This window comes from Equus przewalskii, chromosome 11 (assembly GCF_037783145.1).
Source record: "Equus przewalskii isolate Varuska chromosome 11, EquPr2, whole genome shotgun sequence".
Taxonomy (NCBI): domain Eukaryota; kingdom Metazoa; phylum Chordata; class Mammalia; order Perissodactyla; family Equidae; genus Equus; species Equus przewalskii.
Window position 1 is genome coordinate 9851838 of NC_091841.1, and position 19265 is coordinate 9871102.

Below are 19265 nucleotides of genomic sequence, written 5' to 3' on the forward strand. Positions count from 1 at the left end.
CCGGAGCATTCAGCAGAGTCCTCTTCCTGGTGCCAGGCCGTGGCTCCCACAGGCACAGTCACGTGGAGGGAGGAGCTCGCTGTGCCCGTCTCTCTGAGCAAGAAGCTCCTGCCTGCGTATTTCTGGCAGGGCCCCCGGGAAGGGCTGGGCAGATGGGGGGGACAGCGTGGAATCAGCATTCTGAGGCACAAAGAGAGTAATCGCAGATAATTATGGTCCCCAAACTCCTCTCTGGCCAGAGGATGGGGACAGCCCATTGATGGGCCAGAACAACTAACGATGGTTCCCGGCTCAGAGGGGCGGCCGCCTCCACTGCCACTCTCATGGCCCCGTCCACCTCCACCCGAGGCCCCTGGGCTGGGCCGGGCCCCGCGGCGGGGCAGGGACTCCCAGGCCTCTGTGCACTCTGGGGCTGGGGCCTCTCCAGCTGTGGAAACACAGCCCCCTGCACGGCCGGCAGGGACCACCCCCAGCCCTGCTCCGCTGGGCAGCCAGGCTCAGATTCACCATGCAGCCCCGGGGTCCTCCCCGCCCTCCACACCCAGGCAGGGGAGGGGAGCAGGGGGTACTGCCACTTCTGGAGCACTCAGGGTGTGCCAGGAAATTGATCTGGTCCATAAGCTTGCTAACCCCTAGGACAACTTAGAAATCTCCACGTTACAGATGAGGAAACAGAGGCACAGAGAGGTTAAGTGACTTGCCCGAAGTCACACAGCTGGTGAGTCCAAGGGACCAGATTCAAATCCAGGTCTTTCTGACTCCAAATCCATGTTCTTCTCAGAATCCCAGACTCTGCAACATCCTTAAGGGTTAAGAAACGCTTATAGTACCTGGAAGGAGCAAAGAAGTCAAAGTGCAGAGTCTGAGCCCCATCTGGATGGTTTGAAATGGCTCAGCTCCTAATCACACATGGGAGAGTGTGGATGTTTGGACCAAACAACCCCTACTGAGAGGAAGTAACTGCCAGGAAGGGCGGTCACTAGGCAAAGTGCACACGTGAGAGGTGGAATGGAGGGGCCGTGGTCCACTGTCACCTCCCAGAGGCAGAGCCAGCTTCTGAGATCAAGGACAGCATGGACGAGGGCAGAGGTGGGTGAGGGGGGACTGGCTCCTTTGCTGGAGGGGCACTGAGCATGAATAAAAGGCCTCTAACCACCTCGCCCCCAGCTCAGGCCAGTCCAGCTGGCAGCCATGACCATCAGGGCCTCCGATCCCGCTTCCTCCCACGTCTTCTCCCGGGATCCTAACAAGCAGCGTATTTATACATGACGTTTAAAAATGGCTCCACGAACGCCGCCCCCTTTGAGCCACCTTTCTCCCTCCCATCCAGCCGCCTTCCCCACATTGTTCGAGCTATTTTCCTCCAAGTTGCCACACGCTCAGAGAACTGGGATGGGCTGGCTGGCTCAGAGGACAAGGAGACCAGCCACGGATGTGAGGACAATACAGAGCTCCCTGCTGGCTGGGGACCCTGGCTCAGGCGGGGAAGGCAGCCATTAGAAGGCCTGGGGGAGCCAAAGTGGAGGGACTCGTCCCAGGCTCGGTGGGCGGGGGGGGGGGGTGGCTGCTTCTGCCCAGGGTCTGGAGAGTTCTGGAAGCTCCGGGAACAGTACGTGCCTGGAGATGCTGGTGGGGATGCGGGTAGGGGCCTACTGTTGGTGTGGCCTCGGGGATGCCTGGAGTGACCTTGTGGGTTTAGACCAAAAGGGATGTCTTTCTTCTTCAGGGCCCCGCTTTGAGCTGTTCTGCAGCGGCGAAGAAGCAGGAAGAGGAAGAAAAAGTCAGCATCCGTTAAGATTGAGTGTGGGTCCTGAAGAATGAGTTATAAAACGTACATATGATTGGCTCGTACTCAGGCCCAGAGAGCTCCAGACTCAGGATGAAAGAAAGGAAGGCCGGGAGGGAGGAGGAAGGAAGAGGGGACGGTGGGGTGGAGCGGGAGGCATCGTGCTTAGTATTTGCTGTCTTGTTTTCAAGAGAGCCATTTTCAAGTGGACCTCCTGGAAGCACTTTGAAGAGAAGTCACTGACCCTTCCAGCCAGCCTGGATGCTGTCCCTGACATGCACACCCGTAGGTGGCTAGGCTGTAGGATGCTGTGAGAGTGGGCACCGAGCAGCCACTTTGACATCAAGGAGAGGTGAGGACAGCAGGATCCCACAGGAGCCCCAGGCCCTAATCTAAGAAGAAGTCCCGCCCCCCCCAACTTTGAGGTCCTGGTGTGGGGTTGGCCAGGGGTGAGGACAACAGCCTGTGGCAGGTTGTCACATCGTCTGAGGAAGCTGAGCCCCAAATACCCCCATCCAGAGCTGGAGCAGATGACAGCCAGTGGCGAGGAGACAGGGCTAGGAGCATCCCCACCCAAAGATATGTCTCCCAGCCTCCTCCATAGCATCCCGCCCCGCCCGCCCCCCCGCCCCCCCCATCTACCTCCACCGCTGGGCTTGTCCGCTAAACCAACTGGGTCATCCAGGAATACTGGACTCGTCTCAGCAAGTATTAACAACTTCTTACATGGGGAGAGAGGGAAGGGCTCACATTCTCCTCCTCACAGCCTGGCTGCTCGGCGGTAAGTTACAACGAAAGCACAGCTCACCCCGCATTTGGCCACACACGCACACATTTATTCGCAAGCACACATTACATATTAGGAGGTGGGCCCCAAAACTCTCGGCTCTGGAACTCTGCACAGTGCCAGGTCTCTGTTCCTTTAGATGTTCCTTGCGTGAAAAATTTACCCAAGGCAGATGCAACGGTATCCTAGTGCTGAATTCAACCGAGATTCTAGAAGGAGGCAGGCAACGAAATTCTGCACGGATGACCAGCCACGGGAGCAGACGGAAATTCTGAACCTGGAGCGCGGTCCAAGGGCTGCGGGACCCCGGGGTTCTAAGATGCTGCTCCGCAAGAGTGACAGCGCCCAGTCGCGTCTCCAGCCAATCGACACATTGCTCACGCCCCTGCCTTCGCCAATGAAAAGTCAGTCTACGCCCATTATGCAAATGAACTAGCCCTCTGGTGCTGATGGGGGATAAAGACTACCGAAATGCTAGCAGTGGCCCCTATGAATCGTGGGCTTCTGATGAGTCCTTTAAATGCTCGCCACCCCCCGCCCCATGGTGCCCGTACTCCTGCTTGCATTAACTGACTATCCTAGAGTACAGATTAAAAGTAATGAACAAGATATGTCACATTGTCTATCTGAAGAGTTGTGAAACAGATCAGAGGTCACTTAGTCATTTAAGGAAAAGCGTTAGATTTGCAAAGCCTGTGGCTTTAGAAGCAGCCTTGGGAATTGGGGATGCGCCCCCCCCCCAACCCCCAGCCCAAGGAAGGTACATAAGCAGGGGGCGTGATCTAAAGAAAATTCCATCAGGACCTGGGACGATGACTTTGCACCAGACTTCACGCATGTCCATCTAAGTGTTGTGGCTATTCCACGAGCGGCTGTTGTGCCCAGAAAAGACCGTTCAGAAGTTTACTTCAAGTTTAAATAACTAGAGTTCAATTTATTAAACTGCCAAATTCTTAACCGGAGTCCAGTCTTAAGCTTTTCAATCTGCTTCCAGATCTTTTCTTGTTTATATCTTGCAGATTTTAGCAACCGCTTCTAAGAGATCTTTGAATAATATTTGGGCCTGTTTACAAATGTAATTAATGAAACATGCCTCAAATAATTTATATGGTGTTTATAAATGTAACGTGAGCAGTTTCCCTCCCTCGAGGGGGTGACTGGAGGAGGTGGGGCGGCGCGCTGTTTCTGGGGTTCCAGCAGTGTTAGCTTTCTTCATCTGGGGCTGGCTCTCTTTAACATCTGGGGATTTTTCTGAATGTATGTCTCAAAAGAAATTCTTCAAGTCATCTGTTTGATGTCCTTTTTAATTCATTTAACTGCTTTTAACAAAATCTCTCAGGGTACTTTAATCCTTTTACATCTAGTAAGTGAAATGTGTATGTGGGGTGAACCTAAAATGCTCTTAAATATTCTATTACTGAGCATAAGCTTCGTAAGATTTCAACTGAAACTCACACATCAAAGTTAATTACTCGATTACACTTTAAATTAGAATGACTAGACTCGCGCTTTAATGGGCCAAATTATCTTAGCAGTACAAAGAAGCATAGAAGGGAAAAATAAAACACCATGGTTTTGATGCTCATAAGCCTGTCTGAATGTAACCCCCAGTCCTCCTGGAGTTAAACGATCTGCACCCACGAAGGAAAGCCGTTACCGGGGGGGAAACGGGGTTAACGGCCCTGGGCCGCTACCAGCCGGGTTGCTTGGGGCAGGAAATTTCTCCTGGGCTGTTGGCTCTTGCTGGTGTCCAGGGACGGCCCCCTGAACCATTCCAGGCTCTCTGTCACCGGCTTAGAAAAAAACAAGGGCTTGTGTGCCCAGCTCCAAGCCCGATGTCTGGATACTATTGACGTACACATTCCTTGATTCCTCGGTCTATGCTGACACAGGTCGGCCACGTGAGCACATTTGCCTGTTTCAGTTCTGACCGTATGGCCATAGATTGGCCCTTCAAGTTCAGATTTTTGAAGTAGCTGGAATCTTCTCTCGTTTGCACTCAGGATGTAACAACTCAAAGACATTTACGTAAGATGCGTAAGATGCGGTCGCATCCAATTTCCTCTTCTGTTTGGCCATGATAAGGTCACTTTTGGCGGAGGAAGCGGAGGAGAATTTTAACCGTCCAGGGCCCAGATCAGTTAGCTCGGGTCCTCACTCAGCTTCTGCTCCTCCTGTTGCTGCTGCGAGGCCCTCGTCAAGACTTCCTCCCTCCCGCGAGCCTTTACTGCTGAACCCAGCCCCCAACAGGCTCGTGGGATGTGCCAGGGCCCTGGCCGTGCAGGGCTGCCCAGCAGGCGTCAGCGAGCTGCTCCTTCCTGACGCCGTCAGACCCATCACAGCCGGAGACACCCCGCCAGGCTCTCCTGTCTTTCCCCTCTCCACTGCAACTTCGATGCTGACCACGATGCTCGTGGATCCTTCCTGTTATTTACTCCTGCGATTTCCGCCAGGCCTGGTCCATGCAGGCAGACAGCCCTGTTAAAATTGGGGAGACACAAGGCTGCCAACAGCCCACGTGGCTTTAACCTGAAGAACAGCAACACGTTGACTGAGTGCTCGGCCCTCCTAAGGTTTCATATGCTTCTGTCATTTCATCTCTACAGGAGCCCTGCGACGTCGGTGGGTCAGTTAGTCCTTTTTATCGAGGAGGAAGCTGAAGCACAGAGAGGCTAAGTAATTTGTCCCAGATCACACAGCCAGCAGCTAACAAAGTGGAATCAGAACACAGGTCTCTATTCATAAACCCTGCCCAGTAACTCCGAAACCATAAGCTGCCCAGTCAGGGGAGGGGCCACGCCCAGCCCAGGACCAAGTTGTGAGGGGAGAGGCCCAGCTGGAGGTGGACGAAACGGAGGGCTCCGGTTCTCTCCAGGGAGCAGACTGGCAGAGGAGGAAGGTGAGAAGAGTCAGCCAGCGGGTGATGTGAAAGAGAGGGGCGGGAGGGAAGAAGCGTGGCTCCTACTGGCCCCCCGGGAGCCTCGAGCGCTTCCTGCCATCCAGGCACCGTGCAGGCCCTGCGCCCGGTGTCCCTGTGCCCGGACCCTCCTGTGGGCTTTCACAGAAGCAAACCTCTCTCTGCTTTCGTTCCCTCTGAAACCCCGCAAAGTCCCTACTGCCGTTCAAGATGAACGACAGCAAAGGGGGAACCAGTGCCCGTTTATGGGCGACACATCCCCCACCACATCCTTGAGAGCCCATCTGGGCGCCCCCGCCCAAGCCGCATTATCTCCTGGGGTCCTCCTCCCAATCACGGGAGAGCTGTGCCCATCCTGGAGATGGGACTTCGATGTGTCAGTGATGGAGTGGGCTTCTAACCATTGCCCTATATTGCCTGATGGGGGGATCTCAGACCTCCAGCTGAGTCTACTCAGATGACCAAGAAGCCACCATCCCTTACTCAGTGTCAGGCAGATTTGGTTTAGGTCTGCCATTTTCCAGGGTGTATATACTGGGGAGAGCAAGGGTGGCGTGGGGAGCCGGAGACTCAGAGAGGGTAAGCAACTTCCCCAAGGCCACACAGCAAGTCTGTAGTGGCCTCAGGACTAGAACCCAAGTCCCGTTCGCCCTGCCTCTTTCCTGCCCCACCTAGGCCCCAGCACACACCCCGTGCTTCTGAGACACCCAGCCCGGGGCCTGCTGAGCGAGCGCGGGCAGACTAGATTTAGATGATGTGCTCCGCTTTGCCTGGCATGCTGTTTAGCGATTGTTCTAACCTGTGTGTGGGCTTCTCCACTCCCCCGTCTTCTATTTCTTTCTACGCCCCCAAACAGCCCCCCATCCCTCTCCCCCCAGCACCCAGCACGGCAAGCCATACTCAGCAGGTGCTCAGCGAAGGCTTGTGAGCGAATGAGGCAGGCGGCCATCGCAGGGGCCTTAGTGGGTGTCAGACTCTCCCGCCCGCACCCCAGCGCCAGCTCCGGGGCCTGCATGGGTGTCCCTCTGCAGGTGAGCCTGACGCCCCCAAGCTGCCACCGGGGATGGATGGAGAAGCTGGCACTTCGGAAAGGGAGGAGCTGGCAGGTCTGGCTGAGTCCAGAAAGTCAGAGGGGTGCTCTAGGTCCGGGAGCCCCCACCCCGGCTCCACCCCCCCCCACCCCCAGCCTGCACCAGGGCCCTCAGGCGCCGTCCTGTCCGTGCCTGCAAGTCGCAGAAGAAGGGAGCCCGGCCCCTGCCCGGTGGCAGCCTCCCGAGGCACGTGCCTGGGGAGGGGAGTGGATCCACAGCTGAAACCGCCCCGTTTTGAATTTAGAAACTGCGGGGAACGTGTGAGCAGTGTGGGCAGCTGGAGAAAAAGAAGAGGGGAAAGCTGAGGCTCGAGCGTGCTCGCTGGGACACGCCGCCTCCCTGGCGGCCCCCAGGGAGCGTGGAGATGGGCGCACGGCACAGAGGATTCCGGGGGCTAAGGGCTTCCCCACCTCTGTTGTCCCTGGGCCCGAGGTTCTTCGGTTCTTTGACTGGAGTGGGCTGGAGTCGCCTGGGGGGCTGGCTGAAACGCGGGTTCCTGGGCCCCCAGCCCCTGAGGCTGATCGAGTAGGAACTGGGGGAGGCCCAGGAACTTGAGTTGTTAAGGAGCCCCCTCTGCCCCCACCACGCTGGTGGTCCTTGAACCACACCTTGGAAGCTCTTCTCTGGGTTTTTGCCCAAGGGCTGGAAGCGCCTGTGTTTACCTGCAAGAGATTCTGGTGGCAATGCTGGAGGCCCCATCCTCTCGCCCGGGGCCCCCAGGCCCAGCTCAGCGGGTCCAGAGTGTCTCTGAAAGCTGCGCAGGCTGCATTCTTCCCTGAGAGGCCCCGACCCCAGGCTGGAGCTGGGGGTCCCGGGAAGGGACAGAGGAAAGAAAGGGACCCAGAGAGCCGGGGTGGAGCCCAGCAGCAGAGGCCCGGGATGCGCTGTGCCCCCAGGCAGGGGACACCATGTGGGGAGCAGGGGGACTGGCCGGACCCCTCCCAGCACCGACTCCCCTGGGCCGGCCCTGCGGGTAGTGGTCACGGCCGGCAGAGCTGGGGGGGCGCCTGGAGGTCAGCCAGCCCCTTCAGAGCCAGGAGACTGAGGTTCCAGGAGCTCCCATCTCGAGCGCTTCCAGGATTCTTTCTGTAAGCAGGTCCCCGTAACTTGCTGTCGTGCAACAAGCTCCGGGCTCTGACTCAGGGAACAGCAGCCAGTTCTGCTAGGCCACTGAGCCCCCGGGTGAGGACTGGCATCGCAGCATCACTTCCCCAAGGACAGCGAGCAGATGGGGTTAAATGCAGGGAAGCGGCCATTGACGGGCAGTGGCTGCCTGGAGCACCGTCCCCAGAAACACTGGGAGAGAGGTGGGGAGGGCTTAGGGGAGACCGTCGCAGGCCTGCAGTGCAGGCCCCGTGCTGTCCGGAGCGTTCTATGTCTGTGAGCTCACTCGGTCCCCCCAGCAACACTGTGTCGTAGGTATTGTATTCTCTCCACTCTACAGAGCAGGACGCTGAGGCACAGAAAGGTCGGGGACTGTGTCCCGGGACCCAGGAGTGTGTGGCCCAGCTGAGACTGGACCTGCGTCGTCCGGTTCTACAGCTCCAGCCCCTCCCCACCTCATGGGTCCTCAAAAACGACAACACGGGAGCTCCTGGTGACAGTGAATGACTGCGTCTGCCTGGGCGCGGCCGGGACGTGAGGGCACGCGCTTGTCTCGTAGGTCTTTGCTGCCACACTTGCAGCCTGTGGCTCTATCACCCATGAACAAGCCTGCATGGAGGAGAAGTAGATGGAGTGAGACCACACAGTGTGTCGTGAAGGACTGGAGCCCAGGACTGGCACTGGGGCCTCATAGTGGAGTTCTCTGCACATTTCATGTCTCCCTGGACTGGCCAGCATGTGGGTCCAAAGCCAAAGAATGCTTACTGCTCTTTGAAGCATACCACCCATTCTGCCTCTGGGCCTTTGCACACGCTGATCTCTTCCTCAAAAAAACCTCATTCCTTCTTCAGAGTGCACCTCAAATATTGCCTTCTCCATGAAGCTCTCCCAGGTTCCCCTCCAACCAAACAGAGCTCCTCTGTCCTCTGCAGGCCCAGGCCAGGGCTGTGTCTCTCCATGGGCGATGGCTTCCCAGCTCTGCACGTGCAGCACACATCCTGGTGCACAATAAATGCTTCAGAAGGGACACAGGCACTCAATGGAATTGAAAGCCTTCAGAATTCTGGCTCATTCACCATCTCATTCTATCCAGCTTTTTCTTAAATGAAAAAGAAAATGAAATGAATTTGAATTAAATCTTATGAATAAGGATTCAGGATCGTGTTCGTTGTAAGAGTCCCATCTTTTCTCTCCTGGGGTCTGGTCTGCTGACCAGCTTCCTTTGCCAGCCAAATTTGGTGTGTTCGTCCACGCTTGGCTGTAGCATTTGCAGGTCCGTCCAGCCACGTAGGTCTGAGCCTCCTGCCACCCCGACCCCATCGGCGGGGCGAGGGAGAGACCATGAAAAATGTTCCCCTGGCCTCTGGGAACCTCCAGGCTAACAGCGGGCTGGGTGGGCACATAAGTCTGCACCTGCAGGCCCCCCAACGCTCTGTGGCAGAGGGACCCGTGGCCCAGGGACCCTGCAGAGAAATGCCTGGGGTGGACCTCGTCAAAGCACCAGGAGCCTCCCCCAGTTTCTCATCGCTGGCTTTCCTCTCTCTTCTCCTGAGTTAGAAGAGGCCTCTTCTCAGCAGGGCGTCGAGGGGAGGGTAGACAGGGGAGCGGGCAGGGACGTGGCAAAGGCAAGGATTCTGCCAGGCTGAGCTGGCACCTAGAGGCCCTCCAGGGCGGGGAGCCCAGGCGGCGCCCACGGCAGCCTCCGCGTGCCTGGCTGCCCAGGAAGCCCTCCCAGCAAGGCGATTGTCCAGGGGCCCGGCCAGGATGGCACCTCCTCTGGGGAGCCTGCTCTGACGCCCCAACTGCAGGAGGGGCTCCTCCTTTGCGCTCCCACCTCCCCCGTGTCCCTCTGTCGCAGTGCTGAGTGCACAGTTTCCTGACGGTTTATCGGGCGCTCCTGGAGGGAAGAGACTGGTCAGACTCTGAGCGGCCGGCAGAGGGCCCAGCGGAGTCCGCATAGGAGTGAAGGAGGCATGAATGGGGCTGGCACGGATGGGCTGTGCGGGGCGTGGGGCTCTGCAGGGAGCACCTGCACGCTCCCGCTCTTTGCACAGCGTTTGACAACCATGAGCTCTCTTTCCTTCTCCCTCCTACTTCGTCTTTCAAGTCCTGATGTAACACTACGCCTACACACACGCACACAGGCAGGCGCACACCTCCACCCAAACCACAGACAGTGCAGTCACACACGCAGACTCACCCACGGCCTCCAGACAGATAACGCTTACACACAGTAACACGACAATACTCGTACACTACACACAGTGAGATGCTCGCACCCACAGAGCAAAGAATGCCTGCATCCTTGCACACTTGCACACACAACCCCACAAATGCCACCCAGATCCACACACGCAGATGTATATTCACGGACACGCAGACAGACAGACCCACCACCTTAAGGACGCACAGTCTGAATAATGTGTCCGTCTTCTCTTCCATCTAGGGATTTGTTTCTTTGTCTTTCTTTTCCTATAAATCTTGCTTTACAATGAACAGAGAGCTTTCCTTTGATCGCCCACCTGCCAGCCCAGGTGGAGGACCCCCCCCTCTGCACCGGGAAATAGGCATAAAGATGAATAGGGCTGGGACCCGCCCTCAAGGCCCCCAGCCCAGTGGAGGAAACAGACCCAGGAAGTGACAAAGGAAAGCTGGGGTGATCATTCGATTCCAGAACTGTCTCTCGAGTTCTTCCTGGGCATGGACTCATGCTGGGCTCTGGGAATACGGAGGTGAGCAAGGTCAGTCTCCTGGGCCTCAAGGAGGTGTAGCCACGGGCTGTCCAGGGCCAGTTCAACTGACCCGTCTTATCGACAGAGTGATTGAGAGCGTTTTTCAGGAACTGAGACCCCCTGTCCAGTTCAGGCCGGTTGAGACCACCAACCCCTCAACTGGGCCTGTGCAAATGCCAACAAGAGACCTTTTTGAAATTTTTGACATCAAGGAGCTAAAACTCCACCCTCGGGTCACGAGGCAGCCGCCATTTTGTGAACACGCGTCCTATGAAGAGCCGTGAAGCTGGACCGTGCTCAGGCAGATCATTGATGACCTCACCTCTCCTCTCCTCCAATCACCTAGTCCCACACTCAGACCCCCTCCCCACATTCAGGAGGTGGATCTGAGATTGATCCCCATCTCCTCGCTTGGCCACCTTGTGGTTAAAACTCTCTCTTGCTGCAATCTCATTGTCTTGGTGATTGGCTTCCTGAGTGAGAGGCAGAAATAAACCTGGCTTGGTAACAGAAGTTCCAGACTGGGGTGGAAAGAGACTAGCGAAAATATAAGTCTAATATCTTGTTATAATTTACACAGAACAGTGGCATCCCAGAGAAGGGAGTGATTAACTCTGTTGGGAGAGAATCAGGGAGGGCTTCAGGGAGAAGGTGGCATTGGGCTTTGTAGGATGAAGAGGAGTTCACTGTGAAGACTGAGCCTGGAGTGGGTTGGCATTTGATGCAGAACAAGGCAGAGCCCTCAGTGAGTGGAACAACAGTTCTGTGGGTCTGGATTATAATGAGTGTGTGTGTTTGGGGTCGGGTGAGGGGATGGGGGAGGTCTGAGGTCAAAGATGAGGCTGCAAAGATGAACAGCTGATTTTACAGCTGAGGAAACTGAGGCTCAGGGAGGTGAGCAGCTGTCCAGCAGCAAACCCCACTGCCGTTCTCTGCAAATGAGCCCGCTGCCTGGTGCTGAGCGAGTTAAAGACTCAGAGCAGGTGGGAGGCGTTATTATCGGTTGAGATCATTCTCCTCTGGAGTCCAGCCTGGCAGATAATCAGCAGCTCAGCAGGCCCCAGGCTGGGGTGTTGGAGCCTTTGAGGCTGAGCCGCCCCCAGCCCTGCCCCCGCCCCTGCCCAGCAGCTGGTGGGTGGCTGTAGGCCTGGGTGAGCTGCATCCAGGAGCCTGAGCATCTCCCCTCTGCCACCTCCTGCTCCCCGGCCCCCCCTCCTCGAGGCTTCCTAGCATGAAGAGTCCGCCCCCAGCCGCCCTCCCCTCCCACCACCAATTATTTCTCATCAGGCAATTAGCGGTCCCAGCTCCTCCCAGTTTCTCCTTCCCTCCCTCGGTGGGGGAAGGCCCCCCCCCGTAGTAGCTGTGTGATCTCAGGCAAATCACTTCCCCTCTCTGAGCCTCAGTTTCCTCATCTCAGTGGGGTGTTAATCCAGCTCGATTATGAGTATAGGGGCTCACACTTGGACAAGTCTCTTGCCCACTCTGAGCCTCAGTTTCCCCCCTTCTGAAATGTAGGGGAGGAGTGAAGCCAGAGGTCAAAAACGAGCGATGCCTGAGGGACAGACGTGGCCAGCCATTTCTTCAGACCAACGTCTTGTTTTCAAAAACTTGCAATTCAAAGGTGCACCCCAGTTGGGTCCGAGCCCCCCATTTCCTCTGTCTCTCCCCAGCTACCTCCCATGGCCCCTGAAGGCACTGAGTTTGAGACCCTGGTCCAGCTGGTCTCAGTTTCCCCGGAGCTCCTGTCTAGGTTTCTGTGGCCGCGGAATGTGGGGCGGCAGGAGAGACAGCTGGGCGGGCACAAGAGGCTGGATGCCCCAGCCAGCCAGCGAGCCGGTTCAGGACCCCTCGTCCACGGGCCTTCCTGCCGCCGCCCAGACCCACCTTCTCTCCCCTGGGCCTCTGCACAGCCTTCCCACGCCCGCCCAGCCCCGGGGCCCTCCTGCTCCCATCAGTGGGATTTCTCTGAAAAAAACCAGACTCAATCAGGTTACGTTTTGCTGGACGTCACTACGGATTTGCCCCAACTCCTTGTCTGGCCTTCAAGGGCCCCACCATGCAGGCCCTGCCGTCCTCCCCAACCTCATGCCTCTGTCCCCCCACCTCACTCTCCCTTTCCTGAGAGCCCTCCCCTATGCTTCCACATCCCCACACTTCGCACAGGCTGATCCCTCTGCCCAGAACCCTTCCCTGCCTTGTCCACTTGAGACAGCCTTCAAGGCCTTCTCGCATGTTGCCTCCTCTGGGAAGCTGTCCCTGACTGCACCCAGGTGGACTCCCTCCTCTGGAGACCCTGGGCTGCAGCAAATGCGGTGGTAAGTGTTGCCCTTGGCCGCCCTAGGCAAGGGGCAGGAAGATGGACACTTATGAAGCCCCACACCCCGAATAAGGGCTCCCTCCCTCCCCCCCGTTTGTAAAGACCCTGCATTTGCAAAGCGCTTTGCAATCCTTGCCAATAGTCTCCTGCAAACGCTGTGAGTCTGCCATCCATCACCCCTGTGTCACCCGTGTTTCTGTTAGGTTCCAAGAAGCGGGACGCTTGCTCAAGACCTTGCTGCCCCAGCCCGGCCTCCCTGGAGACCCGCTCCCTCCCGTCTGGCCCGGGCTGCCTGCCTCCTCTGGGGCGGCTGCTTTGCTGTCTTTCTCCTGTCGCTCAATGTAAGTCCATCTGTTCGCTTCCTGGTGTCTCTCTGTGCCTTTCTGAGTTTCTCTCTCTCCTACCTCAATTCTTTATTTCTGTCTTTATTTCTCCAGGCTCCCACTCTTCCTCTGTGTTGCTGACCCTGCCTGTCTCTCCTTTCTTTCTCTCTGTCTGTCTGTCTGTCTCCCAGTCACTGTTCTCCCGCCTTTCCCTTTCTCCGGAGCTGTCTCCGGTGGCCTTTCTCGCCATAATTAGCCTCACTTCTAGCTTCCACTCCCGGGCCCCCTGGGGGATGGCGGAGCAGCAGGACGGGAGGGAAATAGCTTGTCAGCAGGCAGAAAATGGGCCAATTAAAGCCACAAGGCTGCTCAGGCAGAGAACAAGGAGGAAGCAGAAATAGCCCCCGGCGGGTCTAGCTGGAAAGACAAAGAGAGGACCAGGGAGGCAGGGGGACGGAATCAGAGGCCACAGTCAAGGTGCTTCAGGCCAGACCAGGGCCACCACGGGCCGCTCCTGCCCATCCAGCCCTGGGGGTGGGCCTCGGCTGCCGCTGGGCGGGGCGTCCCTGCCTCTTTCTCTACCTTTCCTGGACCCTCCCTTACAGGCCAGGAGCGGGGCCAGGACATGGAGGCACCCCCCGCCCCACCCCACCTAAGGCCTTCTCTCTTCCGCCCTTTGATCCCCAGAAGTCCAGGCCTGCCCCCCCCTCCCCCCGCCGGGCCCTCCTGAGCGGGGAGGGTGTGGCCATAGGATGGTGAGCACACATTCTCTCCCGGGAGCTCACAGGCCCACGGGGGAGCCAGACATGTCAACCTGTGTGGTCACGCAGGAGGGGCCCTTATCCCAGCCTGGGAAGTCAGAAAGGGCCCACAGGGAATTGCTTTCTGCTCCCACAGAGTGGAGCAGTGGGGGCCAGGACTGTCCCCAGCAGAGGGAAATGCAGGGGCCGTTCAAGGATGGAAAGAAACCCCATGGGGCCTGGGAGGAGTTGGGGGATAAGGGTGTGTGTTCTGGGGGTGCTGGTACCCTGGGACAAGGGGCTTGGAATTCTGCTCAGGGCGCTGGGAGCCATGCAGGGCTATAGGCAGGGAGGGGCCCCAGGGCCTGCTCCTTTATTCTCCTGTGTTCGGGGGAGGGGAGGACAGACAAGGCTGAGGCAGGTGGAGCGGCCATCAGGGAAGAGGCAAGAGGCCCTAAATGAGGGGAAACCTGAGTGCTAAAAAAATGCTTGTTAGATGACCGAGTTACTCAATCTGTCGTTGCTGGGCCACCTCCAAGGCCAGCTGTGACCCGGCCCAAGCCCCCTCCCTAACCTTCTCCCCCCACTCCTCCTCCTCCTCTTCCCACTGCCTTCCCCCAGCCTGCTGGATTCCCTGGACCTGCCCAGATTTATCCCACCTCTGTGCCACTGCACATTTGATTGCTGCCTTCTGGAAGGTTCTCCCCTCAGTTCTCACTTCTCTAAATCCTACCCATCCTTCAAGATCCAGTTCAAATGCCCCCTCCTCCATGCTGCCTCCCCTCCTTCTCTTCCCTCTGGGTGCTCAGGAGATAGGATCTGGGCCTCTCCTAGGGCACAGGCCACTTTGCACCTTCTGTATTGTTCTTCGTGCCGACCTAGTGTCCCCGTGAACTCAGAGCATCTTCAGGGCTGAAATCTGAGTCAGACTCAACAGTCCTTGGGACAGGGCCTGGCCCAGAGGAAGGTCTCCCTGAAGGCTTGGTGAGGGAAGAAGAGAGGGAGGGAGGGAGCGGAGGTGAGAGTCCGCATTTGTGGGCTCACCGTGTGTGTGTGTGTTGTGTGTGTGTGTGTGTGTGTGTGTGTGTGTATGTGTCTCACATTGCTGTAGCTTCTGCCGGAGGAGCCGTTTCTCCACTGTCTCCTTCACTCCCTGCCTCGGTGTGCCCACAGTGTGGTTCTGATTTGCTGAGTCTGATCTATATTCTGACATTAACATCAGAGATCCTGATTCTCTTCTTTCCGTAAGACTTACTACAACTTCCACCGCATTGTTTTCGCCTAACCACAGAAATATATGAATGGATAGATGGATGGATAGAGGGTGGACGGATGGATGGACAGACGGTGGATGGATGGAGGGATAAATGGAAGGACGGAGGGATGAATGGATAAATGGAGGGGTGGATGGATGGATGGATGGAGGAATGGATGGATGGAGGGAGGGATGGATGGATGGAGGGATGGATGGATGCAGGGAGGGATGGATGGAGGGATGGATGGATAAATGGAGGGGTGGATGGATGGATGGATAGATGGATGGATGGATGGATGGATGGATAGAGGGATGGATGGAGGGAGGGATGGATGGAAGGTGGATGGATGGAGGGATAAATGGAAGGATGGATGGATGGAGGGAGGGAGGGATGGAGGGAGGGATGGATGGAGGGATGGATGGATGGAGGGATGGATGGATGGAGGGATGGATGATGGATAAATGGAGGGATGGATGGATGGATGGAGGGATAGAGGGATGGATGGAGGGAGGGATGGATGGAGGGATGGATGGATGGAGGGATGGATGGATGGAGGGATGGATGGATGGAGGGAGGGATGGATGGAGGGAGGGATGGATGGAGGGATGGATGGATGGATGGATGGAGGGATGGATGGATGGATGGATAAATGGAGGGATGGATGGATAAATGGAGGGATGGATGGATGGATGGATGGATAGAGGGATGGATGGAGGGAGGGATGGATGGAGGGATGGATAGAGGGATGGAGGATGGATAGATAACCGAGTGGATGGATGGAGTGAATGACCAAATTAAAGACTAAGAGGAGACCATCCAGGAACTATTACTGATAAACTGTAAGTGATATGATAGCAGCATATGGTAGCTATCAAGCCAATCTGGCCATGTCTTCATTCATTCGGCTGGCACTAACTGAGCACCTCCCGTGTGTCAAACATCACGGAAGACCCTAGGGATCTAGCAGTGACCAAACAAAGATGGTGCTGCCCTCACAGAGCTTATAGTCTGGTGAAGGAGACAGACAAGAAACTGAGGGACTGCCAAGAGAATGTAGCAGGATAAGCATCATGATAGAGAACACGAGGAAGCTGCCCGAGCAAAGAGAACCTGCACGCATCAGTCACTCATTCAGGAGTGCCAGGGAAGGCTTCCTGGAAGAAGAGGCATCTAAGCTGTGCAAGGAGACTGATGAGTTCGAGGAAGGGAGGGTGAGTGGCACTGGCAGAGGAAACCGTGGGTGCAAAGGGCCAGGAGGGAGAGAGCACAGGGCAGATTTTGGGGGGGAGCTAGAGAAGGTCAATTGGATTGGAGCATAGAGTGCTGGGGGCAGCAGACGAGCAAAGATGGAGCCAGGAGCCAGGTCTTTAAGGGCTGTGGGCTCCTGAGGGGTTCGGGCTCTGTCCTTAAGAGCAGGGCATCTCTTGAGTTGTTCCAAGCGGGGGAAGACCGCACCACGGACGCAGGAAGACTGTCATTGAATAATATCTTTCGAAATTCCTTCTGTTAACTCAAAAAGGTTTTCTTCTGATGTTTTCCCACAAATAACATTGTGCTAAATCTATAAATCATCTGGGAAATTAAAAAGCAGGAAATCTTGTCCTGCTTTTCTTGGCGAGGAAAAACCAAGAAAATGAAAGCTGACTTAACCTCTTACTCCCAAGCTTCAAGCTTCTCCTTGACCGAGCTGAAATTGTTCTCTTTCAACATTTTCTAAAAACGATGCTGTTTTATATTTCTAGCGCCGAAGGTTAGAAGTTCAGAAATCAAGGCTTTTGCCTGTTAAATTAGTACCAAGCTTCATTGAAGAAAAATAACCAGATTGTCAAAGCTTATTCTTTTGGTTAAATAATACATTTTGTGGCTTGGATACATTTCAGAAATCATTCTCGAGGGTTCCCAATGGCTATGATTAACCTATTGAAGGAAGAATAGTTCGCACGCTGAATAAATGATTGCTTCGAATAGCTTAGGTAAATACAATTTTTAAAGGACCATTTGATTTTCTGATGTAGTTGCAAAAATAAACAGCAAACAGAAAAGAAATTGCTGTTTGAAGCCATGGCAGGTGCCTGGCGAAGGACACCTACACCAATCTATCTTGCCGTCAGCATGCTTCATTCATTCAGCAGGAGAGTGTGGCAAATGACAACCAGGTGTGTGGGACGGTGGGGGGGGAGCCTCCTTGGGTCGCCATGGGGAGGGAAAGCCTTGATCAGGAGGTTGTTTTCAGACCCGAAGGATGAGAAGGTGCTTGTCATTAAAAGAGTCAAAGAAAATGTGGTCCAGGTGGAGGAATAGCAGGTGCCAAGGCCCGGGGGCAGAAAAGACTCAATGGAGATAAAAGCAGACAGCAGGTTGGAGTTCCCACGCTGTCACTGATGTGCTGGAGGAATGCCTGCTCCCCATGTGCTCCTCGCCTCCCCCCTCTGTGCCTTGTCTCTTCCTGCCTGAAGTGGGGGAGAGGGGGTCCCAAGCCTGCTCAGGACCTGCCTCCTCGGGTTTCTGGCCCACCCGTCCTCCCCCACCTCCTCTGCAGCCTGCCCTCTGGCTGTTGGGGAGATGACTTGGCTGTAGGCACAGACATATTTTAAAAACCCAGCCATTTAAGGACATCTCGTCTCTAAATAAACACTCGAAGACTCTCCTCTTCTCCCCAAGGGAGGTGGCGGCCTGGGCCAGGGATTCCCAGGAGGGGTGGGAGGCGGGGAGGGCCCTGAATGGGGGCAGGCAGTATGCTTGTCCAGAACCCCCCCGGAGGTCTTGCCCCCAGGCCCTGAGGACCAGCATCATGGCTGATGGGGCCTGGGGTTGTTGTGCTGGTCTCAGGCCAACTGGTGCCCTGAGTCAGGCCGGAGGCGTTCCCTGGGCGTTCACGGTCTCGGCTTCTGTTTCTTTCTCATATTAACTTTTTCATTTGTACTTTTATTGCGAAACATATTATACACATAAAAAAATGTATATAACATATGCACAAAGACTAATATGCTCATTAAAAAATAAACAAATTAAATCTGTTCCTTGCCACCAGCCTAAGAAACCACATTGCCGGCATCTTCTGAGCCCCTGCGCACGCCCCCCCCCCCGCCCCCGCCCTCCCCAGGTTAACAACCAGCATGTTGTGCTCATGAAGCGCACCCACCAAAGACCCGTGTAGTAAGAAAATGACAGGTTTGTTAGGCTGTGGCTGCCAGGGAGCGCACAGCCCAGGGACACCTCGGGGCTGTCTCGGTGAGGGGATCTGAGAAAGCCCCTTGGGTGCTGGATGATTTCAACGAGGACTAGGGAAGTGAGTCCAGTCCAGAGTGGGCACATGTCATCTCGATCCAGGAGGCCGGAGGGGGAAGGCTGGGCGGCAGCTGTCGCTGGTAAGGGAGCCGCACTCATCGGGAAAGGCGGAGGAGAGGAGGGGAGCCATGTCATTTGTGGGGGCACAGAATGGCCTGGTCTATGTCTTATTCTGAACACGATTTATGATTTTTTGGGAACATTGTCATCTGTCAGCAACAGACTCTCGTTACTCAGTGCTAATCACGCCCTGGTTTTTCTTTATTGTATGTATGGGTAGTAGGTATATTGTGCATTGATGTGCGACTAAACAGAGGTAGTTTATCACCACCGCCACCACAAGAACAACCACCACCATCACCACCTCCATCATCACCTCCACTATAATAACCCCACCACCACCATCATTACTACCATCACTACAACCACCATCATCACCTCCATCACTACCAATATCACCACCATCACCACCACCACCATCATCACCTCCATCACCTCCACTATAATAACCTCACCACCAAATCCATCACCACCATCACCCCAACCATCATCATCACCTCCATCACTACCATCACTACCAATATCACCATCACCACCTCTACTATAATAACCCCACCACCATCACCACAACCACCATCATTACCTACATCACTACCAAAATCACCACCATCACCACCACAACCACGTCACCTCCATCACTACCAATATCACCACCATCACCATCATCATCATCACCTCCATCACCTCCACTATAATAACCCCACCACCACCACCATCACTACCATCACCACAACCACCATCATTACCTACATCACTACCAACATCACCACCATCACCACTACAACCACATCACCTCCATCACTACCAATATCACCACCATCACCACCACCACCATCTCTGCCATCACCCTCACTATAATAACCC

The 19265-nt window shown here is 55.7% G+C and overlaps 1 long non-coding RNA gene across 1 annotated transcript; it reads left to right on the forward strand.

Moving 5' to 3' along the window:
* The first annotated feature begins 1977 nt into the window (after positions 1-1977).
* Positions 1978-3535, forward strand: LOC139074461 (uncharacterized). Its single transcript, XR_011524089.1, has 2 exons — positions 1978-2138; positions 2713-3535. It is a non-coding gene; the product is annotated as an uncharacterized lncRNA (long non-coding RNA).
* The last annotated feature ends 15730 nt before the right edge of the window (positions 3536-19265 follow it).